Source organism: Saimiri boliviensis, chromosome 15 (genome assembly GCF_048565385.1).
Source record: "Saimiri boliviensis isolate mSaiBol1 chromosome 15, mSaiBol1.pri, whole genome shotgun sequence".
Lineage (NCBI taxonomy): Eukaryota > Metazoa > Chordata > Mammalia > Primates > Cebidae > Saimiri > Saimiri boliviensis.
Window position 1 is genome coordinate 61,389,011 of NC_133463.1, and position 7,815 is coordinate 61,396,825.

At 32.1% G+C, this 7,815-nt stretch overlaps 1 long non-coding RNA gene across 1 annotated transcript; it reads left to right on the forward strand.

Moving 5' to 3' along the window:
• Positions 1–318: 318 nt before the first annotated feature.
• Positions 319–5,967, forward strand: LOC141581484 (uncharacterized). Its single transcript, XR_012514156.1, has 3 exons — positions 319–464; positions 1,058–1,164; positions 3,493–5,967. It is a non-coding gene; the product is annotated as an uncharacterized LOC141581484 (long non-coding RNA).
• The last annotated feature ends 1,848 nt before the right edge of the window (positions 5,968–7,815 follow it).

Below are 7,815 nucleotides of genomic sequence, written 5' to 3' on the forward strand. Positions count from 1 at the left end.
TAATTAATTCATAGTACTAATTCAATCGGATTATTCACTTCCAGTGAGAAAATGAGGATATTTATCATTATTAATTTTAATGAATGAGATTTACTTTCATCTGCTGTAAATGTAAACATGCCTCCTGATAAGAAACAATTTTCCAAAAAGAAGCTCCTGTGTAAAATTATAATAAAAACAACCATATTACTGAAGAGATGATTTCTCCAAAACTTGTATAATTAATGATAACTATTTGTTTGTTTTTATTAAATAGGTCTTTTGTTTCTTTGTGTTTTATTGATGATAAGAATCTTTATATTTGAGTGTCATTTTTTCTCTTATTAGCACTACAAAATGTCAACATGAATAATTTGGAAATAACATGCTAAACGTTCCAGGATAATTGGTTCTGATGCTCTCTTTCTTCTAGTCCTGAGGCAATGAACACTTTAAATGGGTCAATAATGGAGATAAAATACAGAGTGAGTATAAAACCACGAAATAGTTCAGCTGAGATGAAAATATTCCTTTGTATTTTAAAAATATATATTGATTCAGCTTTTCCTTTTTTAAATACTTTTTTGCCCATGATTATGATAATGCATGATTATAAATATCACTTACAAAAAAATGAAATAACATTAACCTATTTGATTATGATTTTAATAAAACAAATTATTTTTAGTAAAACATGATGTTTAGAAAGTTTATCTCTAAAAACTATAAAACTTGTTTCAAAAAATGTAGGACTTTTTTTGTCTCATTCGGTATCTCCCATATTTCTGCTGAATTATTGTTCTTCAAGCTCACCATGAAAAAAAAAGAAAGTATCTTTCTAATAAGGTTTTGTTTCAGTAACACATAACATGACAGAATTTTAATTAATAAATTTTCCAGTAGTCCTGCAATTTATGTGCCTATAAAAAAGGGCACGTTTGGGGCCCAACTATGTCTGGGTCATAAAGATACTGGAATGAATGAGTTAAAAAATGCATTAACTATAAATTATAAAATTTGGTATCAATTAAATACATGAAAGAGACTGGATTAAGGTTTGTGACCTTTTTTTCTTTAGGTTTTAGAGCATTTACAATGCACAAGACAATCGTGATGGAGATCAGTAAGTAAGGAGACACAAAGTCTACAAGAGGAAAAGAACTGAATACCTGAGCTCACTATCGGGTACTGAAGCATTGTGGGACTATACACTTTGAGGTTCAACATGAAACTAGGTCAAAAAGCATAGCCTCATCTAGTCTCCCTATCACTTGAGCTAGATTTCCATAAAACAACCTTTATGAGTAAACTTTATGAAGTTTAACAGTAAAATCCCTGGCTATATATATTTTCATGCATATACATACATACATATGTATATATATAAATATATACATTTTCACACACATATATACATACATATGTATATATAAATATCTATTTTTCTCACACATACACATATATCTTTTTCTGTTATTTACAATATTGCAGTAATAAACTTTGCATGCATGTCTTTGCACACATACATTCACATATCTCTATAATTGCTTTCCAGAAATGAAACTATGAAACTGCCAAATACTGAAGATAGTTTAATACAATTTAGCTTTCTTTTCTAGGATGTGTGCTACTTTAATATTTTTCTTTACCTTACTTAGAAATGGACAGATTAAAATGATGTTTTTGTTTTGAAATATAAGCTCTGACAAAATTCTTTGATTTATTTCCACTACCTAGAATATGCAAGTTCTGCCTTGTGAAATTTAAAAATTTTTAAACCACTTTTTAAATGAAAACAGTTTGGGTTTTGGTTTCCAGGAAACACATACTGAATATTACTTGTTTAGCACTCAAATGAGTGACTCATGCATTATGGCACTATTTCTAGATATAACTACAGAAAGACACAGGTGGCTCATGAGAACTAAAGAACATGATAGGGCTTATAATGCAAATGTCAAACAACAATAAAAAAGGAAAGTATGGTCACTTTTTGTTTATTTTGACAAAAAAAGGAAAAAAGCAAACAACTTTAAATCAAATTTATAACTCATGTTTTGTTGAAATTGTCCTAGCCTTGAATGAGTGTCTTTATTTCAATGTATATATCTTAATCAACCTCTGTTCCAGCTCTTCTGCCTAGGATGTTGATAAGTTTTATATGAATTGACCTATCTGGGATCCTGATTCCACACACTTGATCCATAGATGTGTCCCCTCGACAATTCCATATATCTCTTGCATGCTTGTTTTTCTTGTTTTAGGTGATTTCCCTAAACTTGACAATTAATATACCTCACTTTCAGAATCAAATATCCTTCTGTTTGGTCAGTTAACTTGTCAAAAACATTATCTATCCCATTCCTCAACAATTACTGATTATTTACCAAGCATGGTGGCTCACGTCTGTAATCCCAACACTTTGGGCGGCCTAGTTGAGCAGATCACCTGAGGTCAGGAGTTCAAGACCAACCTGGCTAACACGGTGAAATCCTGTTGCTACTAAAAATACAAAAAATTAAATGGGCGTGATGGTGCATGCCTCTAGTCTTAGCTTCTCGAGAGGCTGAAGCAGGAGAATTGCTTGAACCTAGGAAACAGAGATTGCAGTGAGCCAAAATTGTACCCACTGCACTCCAACCTGGGTGACAGAGCAAGACTCCATCTCAAAAAACAAACAAACAAACAAACAAAAAACCAAAACTAAGTCTAACATATCTTAATGTTAATAGAATTTGCCTTTTTTAAAACCATCATTTTACATAAATAAAAAAATAATGAAAATGAAAATAAAGGAAAGATAACTTATATTCATGGATTGAAACAATTAATATTGTTAAAATTACCATGCTACCCAAAGTGATCTACAGGTTTACTACAATTCCTATAAAAATTCCAATGACAGTATTTACAGAAATAAACAATCATAAAATTCATGTGGAACCACAAAAGACCTTGAATCCCTGAATAGCCAAAAAATTATTAAGGGGGAAAAAAAGCTGGAGACATCATAACAACTGATTTTAAAATATATTACAAAGATATATTCATCAAAACATTTTGATACTGGCATAAAAATAGACAAACAAATGTAGTGGAATAGAGAAACCCAAAATATATCCACATATTTATAGCCAATTGGCTTTTAAAAAAAATGCAAGGACACAAAATGGGAATGGACAATGTCTTCAGTAAACAGTGTTAAGGAAACTGGATATCAATATGCAGACGAATGAAATAAGTGCCTTATCATATATCATACAAAAATCAACTCAAATTGAATTAATGATCTAAACAGAAGAAAGAAATCATAAGGGGAAAAAAGGGCTGGAGACATCACACCACTTGATTTTAAAATATGTCATTAAGATTTACTAATGAAAACACAGGATGATACTGACATAAAGTAAACACATAGACAAATTGAATGTCATAGAGAGTCTAAAAATAAAATCCACATGTTTACAGTCAACTGACTTTTCTTTTCTTTTCTTTTTTTTTCCTTTGAGACAGGCAGGATCTTGCTCTGTCAACCAGGATGGAATACAGTGGTGCGATCTTGGCTTACTCCAACTTCCACCTCCTGGGTTTAAGCAATTCTCCCACCTCAGCCTCCCAGATAGTTGAGATGGGGTTTCACCATGTTTGCCAGGCTGGTCTTGAACTCCTGAACTCAGGTGATATGCCCACCTCAGCCTCCCAAAGGGCTAGAAGTATATGTGTGAGCCACTGTGCTGACGCAGTAAATTGACACTTGAAAAAAATAGCAAAACGTGCAATGTGAATGTGAACTGTGAAACTACTAGAAGATAATATAGGAGAGAAGTTCTATGGCATTGGTCTTGACAATTATTTTTTTGGATATGACACCAACAATATAGTGAAAAAAAAAATTTCATCGAACTAAAAACATTCTGCACACAAAGGAAATAGTCAACCAAGTAGAAAGACAACCTATGGAATTAAAGGAAATATTTATAAACCATATTTCTAATAAGGGGTTAATATCCAAAATATATAAAGAACTAAAACAATCAGCCAGAAAACAAATAAACTGATTAAAAAATGGACAAATCACTGATAAGATATTTCTCAAAAGAAGACATATGAATGATCAACAGGCATGTGAAAAAATGTTCAACATCACTACTCATTAATGAAAGGCAAATTAAAATAAAAATAAACTATCACCTCATACATGTTAGAATGGCTATCATCAAAACAACAAAATATAACCAGTGTTGGCTAGAACATGAAGGAAAGGAAAGTTGTGTACGCTGTTGAAGGGAATGTAAATTAGTATAGCTATTATGAAAAACAGTATGAAAGCTTCTCAAACAAATCTTAAAAATTCAAATTAAAAAAAATTTTAATTAAAAAAATTAAAAATTAAAAATAAGACTACAATATGATCCAGCAATTCCAGTACTAACTTGTTATAGCATGTCTCAACAGGATCTAGTTTGAGGCACTAAGAAGAATAAAACATCAGCTTGAAAGAGCCCCTATCAGAATGACATAAATTTTGCTAAAGCAAGAACAAACATCAAATTTATGGTGAATCTTGGGCTAAAGAATGTGAAACCATTGGTGCTTTACAAAATATTTATGATGTAAATGTTCCCAAAGAAATTAGCATCTTACAAATGGATAATTTATATTAAGAAGGGATAAGACATTATTGATTATGAAGCCTGCAGTAGCAGACCATTCACTTCAACATGTGAAAAATAAAATGAAAGAATATCTTGCTCTTCTTCAATTCATGCCAAACTGTAAAAAGACCAACTATTAACAGTAGAAACAATAGCCAACACAATAGATATCTCAATTGACTCAGTTTACCCAATTTTGACTAAAAAATTACAGTTGAGCAAACATTTTTACTCCATGAATGCCAATTGTGCCCAGATCAGCTGCAAACACAAAAACTTTCAATGAAAATTTTAAACAATTTGGATCAAGATTATGAAGCATTTCTTCAAAGAATTGGAACAGGAGATAAAACATGGCTTTACTAGCACAGTCCTGAAGACAAAGCACAATCAAAGCAATGGCTACCAAGAGGTTGACATAGTCCAGTAAAAGCAAAAGCTGACGTGTCAAGAGAAAAGGTATGGAAATGATTTTCTGGGATGCTGAAGGCACTTTCCTTGTTAAGTTTCTGAAGGTTCAAAGAATGAAAACATCTGCTCATTATAAGAGTGTTTTGAGAAAGTTAGCCAACACTTTGGCAGAAGAAAATGCCATGAAAACTTCACTAGAAAGTCCTTTTTCACCACAACAAAGCTCCTGCTCATTTCTCATCAAACAAGGCCAATTTTGCAAAACTTTTGATAGGAAACCATTAGATGTCCACTTAACAGTCCTGATTTGGCTCTTTCTAACTTCTTTTTGTTTCCTAATCTTAAAAAAAAAAAAAAATCCTTAAAGTGCACTCACTTTTTCTCAGTAATCGAAAAATGACTGCATTCCATTACATGTTTAAATTCAAAGGTCCCTCATTTATTTAAAGATGAACTAAATGGCTGTTATAATTGCTTGTAAAAGTACCTTGACTTTACAGAACTTATATTGAATAATAAAGTTTATTTTTAATTTTTAGCATATAATTTTTCTACTATCTTTTTGAAGTCCCCTTGTAAATACAAAATGCAATACTATACAGCACTATAAAGGGAAGAAATCCTATTTTGTGTGACAACAGCAGGAAACCTGAAGCACATTATGTTAATTGAAATAAACCAGGCACAGAAAGACAAATACCACCTGATCTCACTTATATATGAAATCTTAAAAAATTAAATTCATAAAAGCAGAGAGAAGAATGGTGGTTACCAGGAGCAAGGTGGGCAGGGTGGGAAGTGAAGAGATATTGGTTAAAAGACACAGAACTTTCAGTTAGGAGAAATAAGTTCAAGAGATGTATTGTACAATGTAACGATTATAGTTATGGGAATATATTGTATTTTTATAATTTGTTAAGGGAGGAGATTTTAAGTGTGCTTTCGTCACAAATAAGTGATAAATATGGCAGGTAATTCACACATCGATTAGCTTAATAGCTTGATTTTTTTTTTTTTTTTTTCAAAGATGAAGTCTTGTTCTGTCACCCAGGCTGGAGTACAGTGGTGTGATCTCAGCTCACTGCAACCTCTGCCTTCCAGGTTCAAGCAATTCTCCTCCCTCAGCCTCCCAAGTAGCTAGGATTACAGGTACATGCCACCAGGCGCGGCATGTACCCCAATTTTTTAAAATTTAAGACTCAAAGTTGAATGATTTATATAATATCCTGAATCAGAACATAACTGTATATTTCTGACTTCTGCTCTATTTTGGACTTTCTTGTGCTGACCTTTAACCAAAGACCAAACACATTACCATTAGGTTACATTTAATAGTGACAGTGATAATAATTAAACTTTACAGTTTATGGAGATTTGCTTTGGAGTTACATGAAAGTGTTTAAACTTCTCATTTCCTCATGGATATTTATTATTGAGTAAAACAGATAGTGAAGGTTTTAAAAACATCTCTAAGTAGTAAAAATATTTTCATTCACTTTCAGTTTTGTCTAAAGAAAGATTCTGAAGCATTGGCATGATTCTATCAGTGCCTTTCCTCACAGAGGTGGCAAACAGGCTTTTAAAAATCATCTTTTAAATGTGGCTGTGCAGTGAAGGAAAGGTATCATTTGCCCTTCCACGTTAAAATTCTTCCATTTTCCTCTTCATAAGGCAAACACTGACCCAGACACTGATCTGTGAGCCTCAGTTCCCCACAGCAGCAGCTGGTGCCTTGGCAGCCTCATTAAGTAGCTGAACTGGCCCCTTTAATATAATCTACAAGTCTGGAGCATCATTATGCTGCTAATAGCTGTTCTGGGCTCTTATGCCCTTCTGCTTAACTTATCCTCTTGACCGATACACTTCCACAGATTTTGTTAGTTTTACTAATGTATTAATTAGACAATTATCATTTGGTTCTTGTCCATGTGAAGGAGCATCCACAGAAAAATAAAATCTATAATCACTTTCCATCTTAATTCATTGTGAGGTAAGCATGGTTTTTAAAATCTCTATATAAAAAATGTGTTTTCCAACCATCCATTCCCAAACCAAAAAGAAATGCAATTATATATAGCAATAATTATTGGATCATTTTTTTTTTTTCTTAAAGGAAGTCACAAACCTTAGCCTAAGGAAAAGAGGATCTACCACATTTATCTATTGGCATTTTCCTTCCTATTTAATGATTGTTGATGTGTCTGTGAATTCATAATGCTTAAGACAAAAATGAGAAACATATAAACCAATCAATACATTGTTTATTCATGTGGCTCTAAATAATAAATTAAATTAACAAATGTACCTGTCCAATGGCTAAAAGTGCATATTGAAAAAAAATACAGAAACTGAGCAATACAGTATTTCATTTACTTAATAAAAGAGATATTTAAGTAGTTCCTTTGCAAAGCCAACTCTCTTCGCTCTTTTTCTCAGAGCTTCAATGTATGCTTTTTAGTATACAAGTATGTGCTTTAACATATCACTACTGAGATTGTGTTTGTGAAAGGTGATTTAATACTAAAAGCATTTTTGTTTAAACCTAATCTTTGAAAAATTATTTCAAAAGGGGGAGAATTCTTGACTTTTTGTTATATTCTTTAAGAACACAGAAAATAGTATCCTACTGTTTCTGGTTTCCATTGTTAATATTGAAAAAGCATGTCAGTCTGCCCTTTTTGCTCCTTTTAAAGAAAATAACTATGACAATCTGCCAGTAAATATAATTCATCAGAATCTACTTTTGTTTGTATTATACTCCTGGAGAAGC